This window comes from Manacus candei, unplaced genomic scaffold (assembly GCF_025592945.1).
Source record: "Manacus candei isolate 608988 ecotype Guabito, Panama unplaced genomic scaffold, ASM2559294v1 h1tg000065l, whole genome shotgun sequence".
Classification (NCBI taxonomy): Eukaryota; Metazoa; Chordata; class Aves; order Passeriformes; family Pipridae; genus Manacus; species Manacus candei.
In genome coordinates, this window is record NW_026138113.1 from 8,861,745 (window position 1) to 8,877,500 (window position 15,756).

At 38.5% G+C, this 15,756-nt stretch overlaps 1 long non-coding RNA gene across 1 annotated transcript in view; it reads right to left on the reverse strand.

Annotated features, from left to right (window-relative positions):
- Nucleotides 1-5,748: 5,748 nt before the first annotated feature.
- Nucleotides 5,749-15,756, reverse strand: part of LOC127479053 (uncharacterized) — a 17,967-nt gene continuing 7,959 nt past the window's right edge. Inside the window, exons 2-3 of the long non-coding RNA XR_007907446.1 lie at nt 7,917-8,152; nt 5,749-5,804 (exon numbers count right to left, since the gene is read on the reverse strand). This is a non-coding gene — a long non-coding RNA (uncharacterized LOC127479053). The remainder of the gene's footprint in view (nt 5,805-7,916; nt 8,153-15,756) is intronic.

Sequence of the window (15,756 nt, forward strand, 5' to 3'; positions counted from 1 at the left end):
TGGGGATGTTCATCTGCTCTAAACTGTGGGGGGCAGGAGGTTTGTGTGTGTTAAGAACTTCCTTTAAAAAAACATCAAAGCTGAAAACCTTATGGTTTGAGGATTTGTTGAAAAATAAAATTTGGCTGCTAAAGTAAGGGCTATTAAAAAGATAAAAAGCAATCAATGTAGCATTTGTTTCCCATTCCACTACTATATCAACTGTCAAACACTCTTGGAAGTGAAAATAAGAAGTATTTAATTTTTCTGTTTGCTTAGGAATAAAGCATCTTTGCATCAACTTCAAAAATATTGTCAAAAATCACTAGGAATAATGCAGAAGTAATTTAATTGCAGGGGAAGAGCCCTTTCAGGGTGTACCAAGCTTAAGTCTTGACAAACTGAGACTTAACCAAGTTTTTTCATCTTCCTGAAGAAGAAAATCGTTTTGAATTGTGTACACATGAAGTAGTTTCTCTCCTCAGTGCAAGTCCCAAGTGTGTTTAATAGTTTTGCTAAATATGATTGAAAGAAAACCATGCCTGAGGGAAATGATCCTTTGCTGGATATGTATAAGGGTTGAAGCAGTTGGTCAATGAGTGACCATAGCATATGAATCTAAAACTAATCTCAAAGAGCCTGAGGGCACCCAAAGCTAACCTAGTCAAGTAGTCATTTTTTCATGTGCTTTGAGCTAAATACCATGTCTATAAAAGACTCCTTATACACCTAAAAGCATTTGGTTTTTCTCACATTAAAAAAGTTTTAAACAATGTATGATAGTGGGTGCATAACAGCAAACTAAAAATAATTATATAGTAGAACGGGCAGTCTCTTAGTTGTCACTAAAATGAGACATTTCTGAAGGCTGTTGAGAAAAAAATTGCCATGAGACTAGTTCAGACCTTAAATCTGTCCCACATCATCTCAGACTCAGAACATCTGGGGAGAGTGCCCCCTCAGAACATCTGGGAAGGTTGTGGCCCTGAGTCACTACACTGAGCCCATGGGTTCAGCTCAAATCATCTCCACAAACCACACCCTTGCTCTGGACCTTGATCCTCTTGTCTCAAGCAAGAGAGGTAGGCAAGGGGCTGCTGCCCTCTTCTCTCAGCAGTGCAGGCATCCTCTCTTTGAATTTGCATCATGCCACTTTAAAATATAAACCAATCTTTACAAAACTAGAGAAAACTGTAATAAAAGTTTCCTCCAATAATAAAATAATCTATATTACCTAAAACCTTAGGAAATGTACAGAACTGATTTTCTGAGTAAACTATGGCAATGAACAAGCCCAGCTGCATTTCACAATAAAGCTGCACGAGGCAGAAGAACTGCTCTGTGAACGAGGGCAAGGGATGGGGTGAGAAAATCACTGAAAAATATTAAGTCCCTTGAGCACCACGGGATGTGCAATTTTCATCGTGCTTCGAGACGTGCTTGTGTGGCCTTGTTGCTTCTATTGATCACCGTAGGTCTTTCCTAATAGAGTTACAAGGCATTTTCAGTTGCAGACTTAGAAACCTGTGGGAAATGGGATCCAATCATCTGGCTGCTGTGCTCCTGTAAGGCCAGCTCTGTCTTGTTGCTACTGCTCTGTTGGGCTTTAAACACAATACCAGCACATCTATGGCTGTGAAGCAGAGAGCAGGGATTGTGCAGCACAGGTTATGAATTTCTGTGAAGAAAGAACTGAATATTTCTGGTCATTTACAAAGTTCAGCTAATTTTCTTATTATTTTTCTTTGTTATGAAACTACGTCTGATTTCCAACAGGGTTTTGAGCGCAGGAAGAAAGTGGGAACCATTAAGAGGTATTTTATGCTCTTTCAGCACCCCAATAGGCATAGTAATGAATGAACAGAGAGCATTTTGTAATGTTATGCTGAGGCAGAAAATATTGGAAATACTCACAGAAATCTCAGTGAAAATAAACATTACTTTAAGCAAGAAAACCAAGGCACAGGGAATCTCAGTAAAAAAATCTGTATTTTGGGTTCTTACTTGGATCAAAATAAACAAAAGACATTTGTGTTTTGCTTATCAGATCTGGAATAAAAGATAATTAAAAAAGAAGGGGAAACTTGTACATTAAAAAAATTTCTACTGAAAATGTTGCATGAAGAAGTGACCTGGCACAGCCTAGGACTCAGAAACTTAAGACTGAAATAAAATATAATCCACTTTCCTCACATAATATTAGCAATGGCAATCTAAGATGTTTATCTATTAAAAAAAATGTCAAGGTAAAATTCAAGGCAAGGTCTATCCAGCCAAGGAAGGAGTCCTAGAGGTTCAGGAGAGTCAGCTCAGGACTTCCAACACAGAGCAGCATAGCTGGGTTGCAAATGTGGGAGAAGGAAAAAGGATTCTGTTGCATGCACAAATATCTTCATAAACTGCCTGATATTAAAAAAGAAAAAAAAAGAAAAAAAAAAAACAAACAAAAAAACGAAAACAAAACAAAACCACAAAACAAGATGTTTTATGGAAGAATTTATCTTCTCAAAAAGAACACATCAGTGGCCACAAGGACTAAATAAAGGTTCATCACTGAAGAGCAGTAAAGTGGGTTTGCTCCCCCCTTGTTTCTGTGCTGGCCCCTCCTGCAACATGCATCTTTCATCACATCAGTGTGACAGCTCTGAGATTAGTGGTACCCTGAAAAGCTAAAACAGTTCCATGTTTGATTTGATAGTCAAGATTTCCTTACCCTTACAGTTTAGCCATAAATATATCCATCATGGTCAGGAGGTCCTTCCCAGGAAACACACAATGCAGGCACATTTATATGCCTATAAGCTGAAAAGTGCACTTGATTGCACCACTGTAACTAAATGATTACACTGGCTTTGGTGAAGTTCACCAAGATGTGAGGAAACAGTTTCTGTGGTTCACGTTCCCCTCTACAAGACAGCATCTAAAGAGACTGTGTGAGCAAGAGAGTGTGTGGGGGGGAAAAAAGCACCACTTAAAACTGAATGAACACAGCACAGAAGTACATATGAACTTTTAACAGCCCAAAGAGGATGACATGGTCCATGAAGACCTGCCCTCATAACCTCAGGAAATACAAATCAATCTGTGTTTCATCATTTGAAACTTGAACTTCTAGCTAGTAGCTCTGTGCTCTTCCCCCTGCCTTCTTCAAAAACTCCTCCTTGAGCTGATTTACACTATTTGCTTCTACTGCTGACTTCGGCAGTTTGTTCCAGACTGTATTTCAACTACCCTTTGTGTAAAACTGTTCTGTCTGAATATATCGGAGTCCCTAAATTCTGGTACACATATTGGAGTGGTTACAGAAGTAATTTTACTGTGGCTGGCAGCTGGCCTAACTCGTGCTCTGATCTCTCCTCCCCTCCCTCAACCCAACAGTTAATACTTCGCCATCAAAGTCAGGGCTGCTACAAAGAGAGGCTGCTCCAGCCAAGTGCCCAGGGGGACAGTGCTTGAACTTGTCACATCCTGGCAGGACACTGTGGCCAGAGCAGCCTTCCTAACCTTTAGAAGGAGACCAAAGTAGGGAAGAGCAAAGAGTAAGCAAATAGAGAGGAGCAGGACTCTATGTCTTACTGTGTTGAACAATTTGATCCTATTCACAGACCCTTTATCTGCTTTTCACAAATGTTTTCATAAGTGTTGATTAAAAACAAAACTGTTCATAGATCTAAAATATATTAATATTTAAAATAAATTTTAATGTAGATATTTGTGGAAACTGAACTTTGTTCATTTTTTTTTCATTTTGGACGAAAAAGAGGATTAAATTTATTGGAGTCTCAACTGCAGCTGTAGGCTGGCAATCAAGTGGCTGTAAAGAAGTGGGAGAGTGAATAGCAGCCTCCAGATCTTGAATAAATTGTCAGCTGATCTTAAACAGGAAGTACAGGATTCTTAATTTTGACTTCTGAGGATCTGCATTTTCTAAAAGATGATTATTTGCAAGTGTCTTTTTAAATCCACTTTTGTGCATGAACTAAGGTTAGCAAAGAGGCAGATAATCCATCAAGTGTGCCATAACTTTTAAATGAAAGTGACATATTTTTCCCAGTCAGAACAACTTTCATCAGGAATATTTTTGGAAATTTAGAAAATCTCTTTGATGTCAAAAAACTGTTCTCACATTCTTTTGAAGCAGACAAAAGGTCAATGTTAATTGCAATATGTTGTAAATCATATAGATTACTTTCAAGAAAATATTTAAGGGAGATATCTTATATGTGACATTCATTCTTCAGCCAGCCAGACATGGATGATGTTTAATTTATAAAGATTTAAAAGGATGGAAGTCTTTTGCAAAATACAGAATTTAATGAAATTCTTCTGTTTTGTTACCAATTCACAGATATCATCACTTCTTATTTATGGAGAAAAGTGTATTAATCATCACATGCAGAGTTGCAAATTCAGCAGAAACATAAATTATCAGCCCTAAACCTCATATTCTTCCAAAGGATCCATAAAGCTAAAATTTTGAATAGCTTGGAAAGAACAAATGGACAAGAAAAGATAATGCATCTTTTGAAACACAAACCTGCAAAGATGTTATGCTCAATTACTCTGACAAAAGATTTGGAAACCAACAATATCCCCTGTGGAATACCACTGCTAAACTGGAATGCTAAATCAAAAGCTCAAAGTTAAGCAAGAATAATATACCATAAGCCACATTAAATGTGTGTCATCCTTAAAGCTAGAGTCCACTTGGGTATTTATGAAATAACTATTTCTACTTTTAGGGGGTGGGGGAGAGAAGGGGGAAGAGTTCAGATTAGTAAAATATTAGTAGAACTAATATTAGTAGTAAAATATTAGTAGAAATAATATTAGTAGTAAAATATTAGATGTCACATGGAGGAATAGTGGGACTGGGCAGGATGCATCCCCCACTGCAAGTCCTCTAGTAACCAGCCAGAGAGTTCACAGGTTGTTTTACAATCTAAACAAAGCTTCAATGACAACAAAAAACCTGACTAGAACCTAAGGCAGGGAAGGAGTTGCTTGGAAGGGATTTAGAAGGAGCTATGACAGCTATGGAGGCCAACAGAAGGCTGCTGTGTACAACCAAGGACTTCCAGCAAGCCACTGGAAAAAGGTGCTGCAGGAACCTCAGCGATGCCATGTTGCGATGGAAGACGTGCTTGTTTTATTTTCAAGGAATGCTTTCAGCCAAGATGCAAAAGGAGCAGGGTTTGCACGAACAAAAAGCTTCCATCCTCCAGAAGAAACAAGGATGCAGCCAGACACCTACTGTGGGATCAGGGCAGGGGAGCTGCGGGGAGAGATGTTTTCCAGGCAGCTGATGTTTGGGAAGCTGCTGCATTTGGGACACATCTATCCCGACACTGATGTTGAGTAACAAGGAACGGAATGTGGGCTGTTTCTGAGGGACAGGAATGACGTTGCCAAAAATGCACTAAGAATACAAGTCCAATTTAGGCCAGTCAGTTCTTATTAGCTTCACTGAGACGGCAAGTCCATAATTTTGGCTGCACAGAGAAAAGGGATCATCGTTTTGAACCACAGGCCTGACATGCAGAGCTGCTGCACACGCAGCCGGGGAGGGCCTTGGTACACAGTAGGTGGGTACTGGATATCTTGAGTTCCTGTACTAGGACATAAGTGATAGGGTTACATAAAAGTAAAAAAAAACCTAGGAAAATTTAGGTGAATTGTGTTATAATTCTAGTGTACCTGCTCTGGATGTTTCCCCTGAATATCCAGGGTCTGTGCCCTAGATAACAGGGGTGCTGCAGGATCAGCTCTGCCACACTCCTTGTTCTCCAGACAGATATGCCAGTCAGCATGGGATCGTTACTCACCTGGAAAAGGATGAATTTGTTGATTGATGTTAAAGGCTGATAGGGAAGTTGAAAGGACAACAAACAAGGAGAAATACAGAGCACACAACTGTGGTTTTAAAGTTAATGGATTTTTCCCATCAGGTAATGTTGCATATGAAATAATAATGGTGCTAACTAAAACATTAGTTACTACTTGATGATGACACTTTACATCTTTCTGTAAACCTCTTATTGACACTAGTAGAATCTCCTGTGAATAAGAGAGAATAATGTCCTACATCAATATCTGGCATATGTAATGTGTTTATATAATCCAGTCCTCTTCACAGAATTAATTTGATCTGTCTGGTTTGGATCTTGTACTGCTGGTTACCCGTGCTCCCCGTGTGCTTTTATTTCTTGAAGATGCAGCTTGTTCTGTTTTTTTGGCATCTTGGCTGCCTATTGAATGTGGGTAAAAGCACAGACTTGATGGAAGTCTACTGACAATCACTGTTGCTGAACCAGAGCTGTGTTCGTGTGGGATACAAACAACAGCCACTCATCCTTCAATTTGTGAACACCAAATTGACAGGTAGCTCTTAGAGAAGTTTCACTTCTAAATTATTAAATAAAAGAGAAAGAAAGAGGGGAAAAAAAAGCTAAGAAATTAGCGACAGTTACTGAATTACTCCATTGAACAATATTGATTGACAAATTCAGTCCTAAAAATCAGAATTAAAATTAACTGCATTTACCACATCAGTCAGTCACATTGCAGAGTTTGAAAGTATGGCATGAAAGATGAACAAATGCTGTGAAAGATAAAAGCAAAATGCAATTATAATATAAAAAATATTTGCAAATTATATTTTATACAGGAGTGACACATCCTCACAAGTTGGAAAACTTTGCATTACCCGGAGGGAGTAATTGCTTATCTTAAAAATTTTTCAAAAAGTTCTAATGCAAGGGATATAGCTATCAATCAAAATCAAATTAAAAGGGTTTATGGCAAATGAATCAAAGCAGTACAATTTTATTTTTCTGAAGAGATTTATTTACATAGTGAGATTAAAAATGTCTCAGATTTATGCACTCACTCTAGAAACATGAATTTCCTAGCTTTGAAACCTTTAATGCAATAACCTTTACCCTGGTTTGAGATAAGCCTACATCAGCACTTATGAAGTAAGGTCTTTCTAGCTGTTTGGTCCAGTATAATAAACCATCTTCCTCCTTCTGCATTAAATGATAACATTTATTCCTTTAAAGCCCTCTTCCTTTAATCCAGAATTTTCATTCTGTTTTCCTCCTCTTCCATAGTTCTACCTCCAGATCTAGAGGAATTCCAGGAAACTTTCCTGAGAGATTCCTCTAAGAAAACCAAGAATATTTCTCTAGAAACACATTTAGGATTAAAATGCTTGTTTGGAATAAAATCAGTTGTAGCACCTCCTGGGATTACACTGGAGACTTAAAAGATCCACAGCTTTACTTTCTCTGCTGATGCACCACAGGGTGCACCCATCCAAGGAAGATTGCTATACCAAAGGAAAAACCTGTGCTACTTATGCACACATGGAGTAACACAAGCCCAGAGAAGCACATTTTCTTTGCTGGCTACTGTCATTAAGATCGTCCTCCTGGATTTAATTATTTAACACACCAAAATAACAATCCTAAGTAGCCATCTGATCTACCACCTACCTTTCAATTCACTTCGCTTTTCCCAGATTTTGACCCACAAACACTGTCAGTTTCCCCTTAGGGGTACCCATAGAAGTTTTATTTCTTACCAGCCTTCAAAGGCTCATATTTGTTGTTCCTTCTTTTTTTTTATAAAGTGTGCTGCCAATAACATGCAAAGAGAGTAAATACAGCTAGATCAGAGTATTACAGAAAGGACTCATGGAATATTGCCACACATTTTTAAAATTGTACAGCTGCCCAGGACTGGTAAGCTGCTGAGCTGTGCTCAGTGTTCTTCTACAAGTAAAATAGATGTCCAAAGCACAGAAAGAGCACCTTATTATTCATGGTGCATCTTAAGCACTGTGGCAGTTTCCCTCTGAAAAACCTGAGAGGAGGAATTATTAGCAGGGCACTGAAGGGACATGCTCAGTTAGTTAACAAACAAGGCACACTTACTTCGTTAGGCTGTGCCATACATGGATACCTGCTTCCTGCGTCTCCATAATCACAGTGACAAGGAGCAGGACTTCTTCTGCTTGCTATGAAGCTTTCTGGATCATTGGAGATGATTTTCAGAGCCTTGCTGCACAGATTCTGCCAATTTGTGTTCAGGCTCTTTTACAGGCTGGAACAAGTAGCTGAACAAGCACCTGGCACAAGAGGCGAGTCCGAGTGCCCAGGCTGGACAGTACCTATGGCAAAGTACAAGTAATCAATAACCAAACTCCTTAGAATTTATAATTGTACCAGACAAGCAAACCAAGTAACCAACACCACTGACACAATGGTGGTCAGGGGAGAGTTGAGCTGATTCAAAACCTGCCAGATGTTTATTCTTTGATCCTTTCTTTAATTTTCTTGCTCATCCTATTTTGTCTCCTCTCACACAAAGTAAATTCTTGTGACATACCAAAAAAAAAAAGGTGTTGTGTAACACAGGTGCCTGACTACAGCCTCAGGCACCATGCAGCTGTCCGGGCGGGGTATGTGGTCCCTGTCTCATTCTCATTGACCCTTTTTATCCAGGGCAATGGAGTATCAGGGACAACCAGCAGCAGCACTCTGCTCTTAGGTGCTCTTTTCCTTTGCAGCTCCCAGGTCATGAGCCCTGGGCTCGTGCAGAGCTGATGGGCTGTGCACAAATGTCATACGTGCCAAACACGCTGTGCAAATCTGCTGCTCTTGGGTGGGGACAGCACAGCTGTACTCCACCAGCTCAGCTTTACTTCTAAGGATGAACAACAAAGGGCTGGTGCTTCCAGTGTATACTGGATTTTGAAAGTGCTGATGAGCTGTCCTTAACATTTGCAGGTATTGCAGGAGGTGCTTTGTATGAAACAATGATCTAATGAATGCACAACAAGCTATTCTGCAACAGGTGAACAGGGTGTGGCAATACCTTGAGATCAAAAGAAGGTAAATGGCCCAGTTAGCAATAAAGATTGACCACTACAGTCCAAATAATTCAATTTAAAATACTGCAAATCTACTACTGCAGCATATAATATCATCATGACCGCATCTATTCTAACCCACTGATGACCTCGGGGAATTTTCAAGAATATTAGTTCCATTTTCTGTCCTTTCATCCCTAATGTATACAGGCAGACTTAGCTTTGTCTACAACAAGAGAAGCCATTATGTCTTAAGAAAAAAAAAAGCCGCTCCCATTATCTGAATGCCAAATTTCATATAATCAATTCACCAATATCCCACACCAGCCTTTCAGCTGAGCTGAATGAGATGGGCTCAGATCTCTAAAATTACCAGGATAGAAGCAACATTTTTGTCAACTGCAACATGAAACCATAGCAAGAAAAACACAGCCGACATGCTAAAATATGAAAAACTGCCATTATATTTAAGGTGTTTCTAAGAAAGAATATTACATTTATTATTGTGAATAAATTTACAGATTTACTATCCATCAGGCATTAAGCTTTATTTTTCTGTATAAAATAAATATAGCTGGAGTATAAGATTATGACTTCACTATTATTTCGTAAAACCATTTAATTTAAACAGAGATGCCTATTCACCTGATACCATAAAACTGAAAACAGAACCATCAAATTATTGTACAAAACAAGCACGTTGTACATGAAGACAACATAGGTAGACTTGTGAAACTGCTGGGTTTTATCACTGTTTAATGATTTGTTGCACTATTTATAGGATAAACAATAAATCTTACATGATTCATCATATTAGCCAATAAATCATGAGACAAATCATTAGGCAGAGTGATAAAATCAAGTGTTTTAGAAATAAGTTAATCTATGATGCCAATGTCTAATCTAAACAGTTGCTTAAAAACCCTATTTACTAATCATTTTTACATAAAGAAAGACTGATGATTATGTAGATTAAACGTGTACTTATTCCTATAATCACATGTTCTGTGCTGGTCTGTTTAGAAAGAAAGAAAAAGATTAAAAAAATCCACCGGAAAAAAAGTAACATGATTTTCATTGTATTTGTATATTTACTGAGGGCAGTGTGCACCCCTTTTGAGTCTGCCTTTGATTCCAGGGAAGAAATGGTTAATTAAAGCATGCTGCAAGGTTGCTGGACAGATATTATCTTCAGCTATGAATCCCACAATATCTTAATTAACAATTTCATTAAGATGTGATGGCTGGTTCTAATGCTTCTTCATTCTTCAGTCTGAATATAACCCTGTAGACTTTCTCATTTGTGACAACTGTGTTTATAGCTTCTCTACCCATAGAGCTTCATGGCACTTTGAATTATGCTCAAGAGTATATGGGCATCACGTCACATTTGTGTGCCTGATATCATACATGACTAGCTGCGCTCCAGCCAGGGTCCTTAATGTACATTCTACAGATGGACTACCCTCTGAATGCTTAGCCAGATATTAAGTTAAATCTTTTTGGAGTCAAGCTTGTTTCACATCAGTTATACAAACATATTGGTTCCTTTAAAAGGACAAATGCACTGAGAATAAGACAGGGAATCTAGGTCGGAAATCTAGGAAAATCATTTTAAATTTTAGTTTGGCCTTTAAATGTGAAAATCTCTTCCTTTGGGAATTATTGTTATCTATAGAGGGTTTGTTTTCATTTACTTAATCCCAAAGAGAAGTAGGTGAGCAATATTTATCAAGAAGTAGGTAAGCAGCATAGTTGGTTTAACATGAAAGAAACATAAACAGCAAGGCAACCCCCTTCCCTCTCAGTTTCTGTTTTGTTTTAAAATGCAACAAATCTGAAAAGATAGTGACAAACCAACATGATATTTTTCCAGCACAGGATTTTTCCTCAAAAAAGAAAAAAAAAAGTGAACATTTGTATGCCACTGCCTATCCCCATCTATTTATCACACTGGGACTGTGTCATACCTACTGTAACTTCTCGATACGGCTAATCTGGAGAGCAAGGTATTTTCCTCTAACTGAAGGAATATGTTTGAGTGAAAAAAAAAAAAAAGGGCATCTGTAATTAGGGCTGTGACCAACTGTTTACCTGTCACACAGAGCTGGGTGAACAAACCCCTCCAGCTCACCAAGTACTCTGGGGAATGGAAAAGGAGGGGCAAGCCTGGCACTGGGAGGGGGGGCTGTGTCAGAGAGGCTGAAGGGAGCAGAGGGGATATTTTGGGGTTTGTTGTTTTCCTGCTTTTTATCTCAATCCATACAGCATGTTTTGTAAAAGATGTCTGAGAGAAAACTGGAGAAGTGATAGCAATTTATGCAGTACAGGCAGAGATTGTTCTTTTGCATTTTTGTTTGGTTTATAATGTGCAGGTATCCCATACATGTAAAATGTAATAACCAGGGGCACACCAGAATCACACGCCTTGTTATTCTTTTAGAACCTGCTTATCTTTTGCTTCACTTTTTTCTGATGACACTTAAGGTCAGATTTTTAAAGGCACTTAGATGCCTCATTTTATTGAAATCAATGGGAGCTAGGTGCTTAAACATCTTCGGTGAACTAGCCCTTTAGTATTTATTAACAATGCCTCAGATGAGGGTACATCCCAGAAAACATAATAATTGCCTGCCTTTATTAACTGTGCTGTGTCAAGATAAGATAGAATCAAGTCCTCAGACTCATCTTCTCTCAATGATTTCCTAAATGAGATCAGTTCCCACTTACATCCTGAATGACCAAGGGTGACTAAATCAGAGCAATGAAGTATGTTTACGTCCTTGAAACTCAAATCATCTTGCAGACACTTCTCCTAGTGTTGCTGATTCGTATATTATCAAGTTTCAAAATGTTTAGTGTTTTTTTCAACACTCAGTTGTAATCATTTTAACTACAAGAGAATATTTCCTTTTTATCTTCAGGTAAAGATGAAGCTTTTCCCCCCCAACCCACCTTTAGGAGCTTAGACTCTCACATGTGAACTACAGAACTTCAGAGAGAATAGGATTATTTCCTTGTATTTTTGCCCTGAAACTTTTAGTCTTGTGGATTCACATATACCTTGTTCATCAATGTATCTCACAAAACAGGAGGATCTCCAAGTCAGCCATGAAAATACACCTCTCATCTTTGCGGAGAAAAATTAAAAAGTCAGGAACTAAACGTTTCTAATAGAAACTTCTGGATTACTGGTAAGGAAGAAACAAGGAAGAGAAAGGGAGGGACTGTTTTCCTGACAGACTTTCAGTGTTAATGGAGAACCTTTTCAACCACTAGAAAGGGCTTTGGATGAAGCCCCGAGCTGAACTTCCTAAGGCTCAAGCTCAGACATTCCAGCATTTCCCCTGGAAAGGCAGATTTCCATCAGTACTCATTTCTACCTTCTGCTTAACTAGGGACACCCTCAGTTACTGTATTCTTGGTGTTAACCTTTCTCCATTTTTGTCTCCTACAAGCACAGCAGTCACATGTTCTCCTCTGGAAAATCTCTACTGAGTGTTATGTATCTTATGTGCCAACCAGGAGGTGTCCATGCTTTCAAGAGAAAGACATACCTGTGCCTTTAAAGTCATTCAAATATATTTTTTTGCTGCTGTGATTCTCTTTTTCATTGCTGCCTCTCTATTTTCTACTCTTCTCTTTTCTCTGAATATTTTTGTCTCCAGTTTCCTTCCATTTTTCCATATTTTTCCTTCTTCTATTCATTTCTCTCCAGCTCTCCCCGCATCTTTCTCTCCCCTCTGATCACTTTCAATTCTGCTTTTTATTTTCGCTGCTGAAAACTAGTTGATCAACATTAAACAAAGCAAGCACCAGTCACCACAGGTAACACAGGTATCAAAATTTTAAGTCACTATGCCCAATCCACATTTTAAGTCATTTGAAAACATGTCCGATTAAAAACTCTGAGGGTTTCTATTCTCTCCTCAGGCATCTTCTAATTCTACTTTCTGCTATCCCCATGCACTCTTTTCTTCTTACAGGGAAGATGCCAGAGGGAAGAGATATAAGCTGACAGTAGTACCCAATACAACAGACTGACCAGATAGTTTCATTTTACAATCAGAAATGATGGCTTGACCCACAGAGTCTTTTCTCATTCCCTCCTCTCCTCCCAGCCCAGTTGGTGTCCTACAAAGAAACACTCAGATATGGCAACAGCTCTGTACCTTTCCCTTGTTTTTCTTTTTAATCCTCCCCATAGTGAGGGACCAGGAGACCACCACTCTGGGCAGAGGGCATTAGATGCTAGTGCACCATGAGATGTGTTTAAACCATTACCATTTGTCAGAACAGTGAAAGATTTGAGTTCAGGCTTAACTAACTGCAAGAGATCCTCTCAACTTCTCACACTATTTCCCTCTAACCACCATCAAAAAAACCAGCCACATTTTGGAGGTGTTTTATGCTAATTTTTAACCTAATTTTCTTTTCTCTTTGCTGATCATCAGTTGATTTATTGGAAGCCTCAATCTACACCTGAGATGCACAACACACAGGGATTATTTTTTAATCTCTCCAGAACTGCTAGGGAGAAGACTGAATTCGTGTTGCATTTCTGCAGAAGCAGGCGACTCCTGGCCACGCCACCTCTCCAGGGTAACTGCTTCTAAAGCCTGCTAAATCAATTTTAACACTCTGCTGTTTAATAACAGCATAAAGCACAGCCCTTGCGTGGATTTAATTAGAGCCATGCAATCGACATAAAGCGCAAAGAACGGTGCTACATTGAGAGAAACCCACTCATTATCTCAATAAATTCCAGACTGACTGGACAGGCACTTCTCAAAAAGTAAATTTTTGAGGCATTATGATCAGTGGAACTACCCCAACAGTCACTCACAGATAAAACTGTAATATTTCAAGTACCTCCCCTACGCACAATGTCTGTTGACGTCAGCAGACACCCTGTGTCCATTTACATGCAGGGCCAGGGCTATTTCATACAACAGCACTGAAATGCCTTTTTCCTATCACTATTCAACACAGATGTTTTCAAAGCGATAATCAGGTCGTGTGAGAACTGCATGGCTACAAAACTGAGTAGCACTGAAACTGTATTCCTGTAAGTTTTTCGTATATCTAGATTTTAGAGTCAGGGATTAAGAGGTTCTTATCTAAAGACATCCAAAATTATTTCTAAAGTAGTACTGCAAAAACATTTTACAGTGAATTACTTTTTAAAACATATTTTAAACAGAAACACATCACCATATTTTCTGTGGGCTTGAAAGCTTATGTTAAGTTTCCAAATAAGTCAATTCTATAAAGATAACATCTTTTCTTTAAAAAAAAGTGTTGCAAGCTAATACAGTACATAACAAATAAGCTTTAATTAAAATTTAAATTGAAATCTGTATTGGTTAATCACTCCTGAAGAGGAAATATTTTAAGACAAGGTTTTCAAAAGCTCTCTGGTCAAATGTTTCAGTGCTTAGTACCTATAATTAGGGTAAAAAATGTCAAACTCTTCTGTTCATGAAAGTATAAGTAAAATTTACTAAAGTGCTTGCTGTCCATCTGTTCCTACTGTGACATTTACAACGGAATTTCTACACAAGCTTAGCACCCAAAACGCTGAAGTCCTCTGGGAATCTGGATGTGTTTTGACAAACAGTAGCTTAGCCCAGGTACAATCTCTGCTGTTTTAAAATCTAGTTCCAGCTGCAGATGACGGACTACGCTGCAAATCTGCCCTGTAACCATCAGCACCACAGTGCCATGTTTCTTTTCTTTCACACAGTGGTTCTGAGGGATAAGGTAGTGCACATAATACATGCATTAGTACAAAAAAATCATATTTTTTTTGTTTAATTCACATACAACTTATTTTCTGATTACCTTATTACATATCTGACAACTGTTCTGTGTACAGCCACTCAAATCACTTAGGCCACATGTGAAAGTAAGCTCCAGATGAAGACTGAGTGAAAACCCTCCCCAGAGATCAGTGTGCAGTCAGATTTGCTGACCCATTAGCCTGTTCATTACTGATGGAGGTAAATAGCTGTAAGAATATTAACAATGAGACCTGAGGCAGCCATAAAGCTCTACCTAAGGTGATTTGAGATATCACCTATACTTTTAGCCCATTATAAATAAATCAATAAAAGCCAAAGTCAGCAAAGTGAATACATATCATACTTAAATCTAATTAAAGGTTAGTTTTGTACAGATCTCCAGCAGTCTTCAGTAGGGATAAGTTCATCTTCCAGTCATGATCTCCCCACACATATCAACACTACATACTACTGAAAGCACACTGCTGACTTCCAAAATGGTCTCTGAGAGATAACGACTCTTTTTATTGTGTTTTGATTCATATTTTATAATAAAGTAACTTTTAAAGTTCCCCAAACAGGCCATTATGTTTTCCTAATAACAAAAAAATCTGCATGGTCTTTAAAAAAAAATAAAAATCTTTTCATAAGCCAACATTTACATTTTCTATTGAAAAAGTGCTACTGCAATAAAGTGGTTTATGTAAATATATTAAAAAAAAAAAAGCTGTCAAAACCTGCATGAGTTGTTTAAGCACTAGAAATGAAAACCAGCAACAATGAAGATGTGCTGCCTTCGTATTTGGCCACGTGCCACCACTCTAAAGAGGAGTCCATCTAGAACATGCACTGCATTACCCTGTTGAGTGAGGTATCAGCTTTTTTTTCCCCCCTCCCCAAAGGAAAATATTTTTTGACATGCAACTCATCTACAGCCACTTCACACAGCTTTTCTTTCATTTGCATCCTCATTAGGAAAATGCAGTTTTATAGAACAGAATGTGGAAGTGGCTCAGCACAGAGTGAAAACAGGGAACCCCACATCCGAGGTGCTAATCCAAACGGAGCTGACAGCGGATAGAACGCGAGATCCGTGATTGGCAATTCAAGCAACACTAA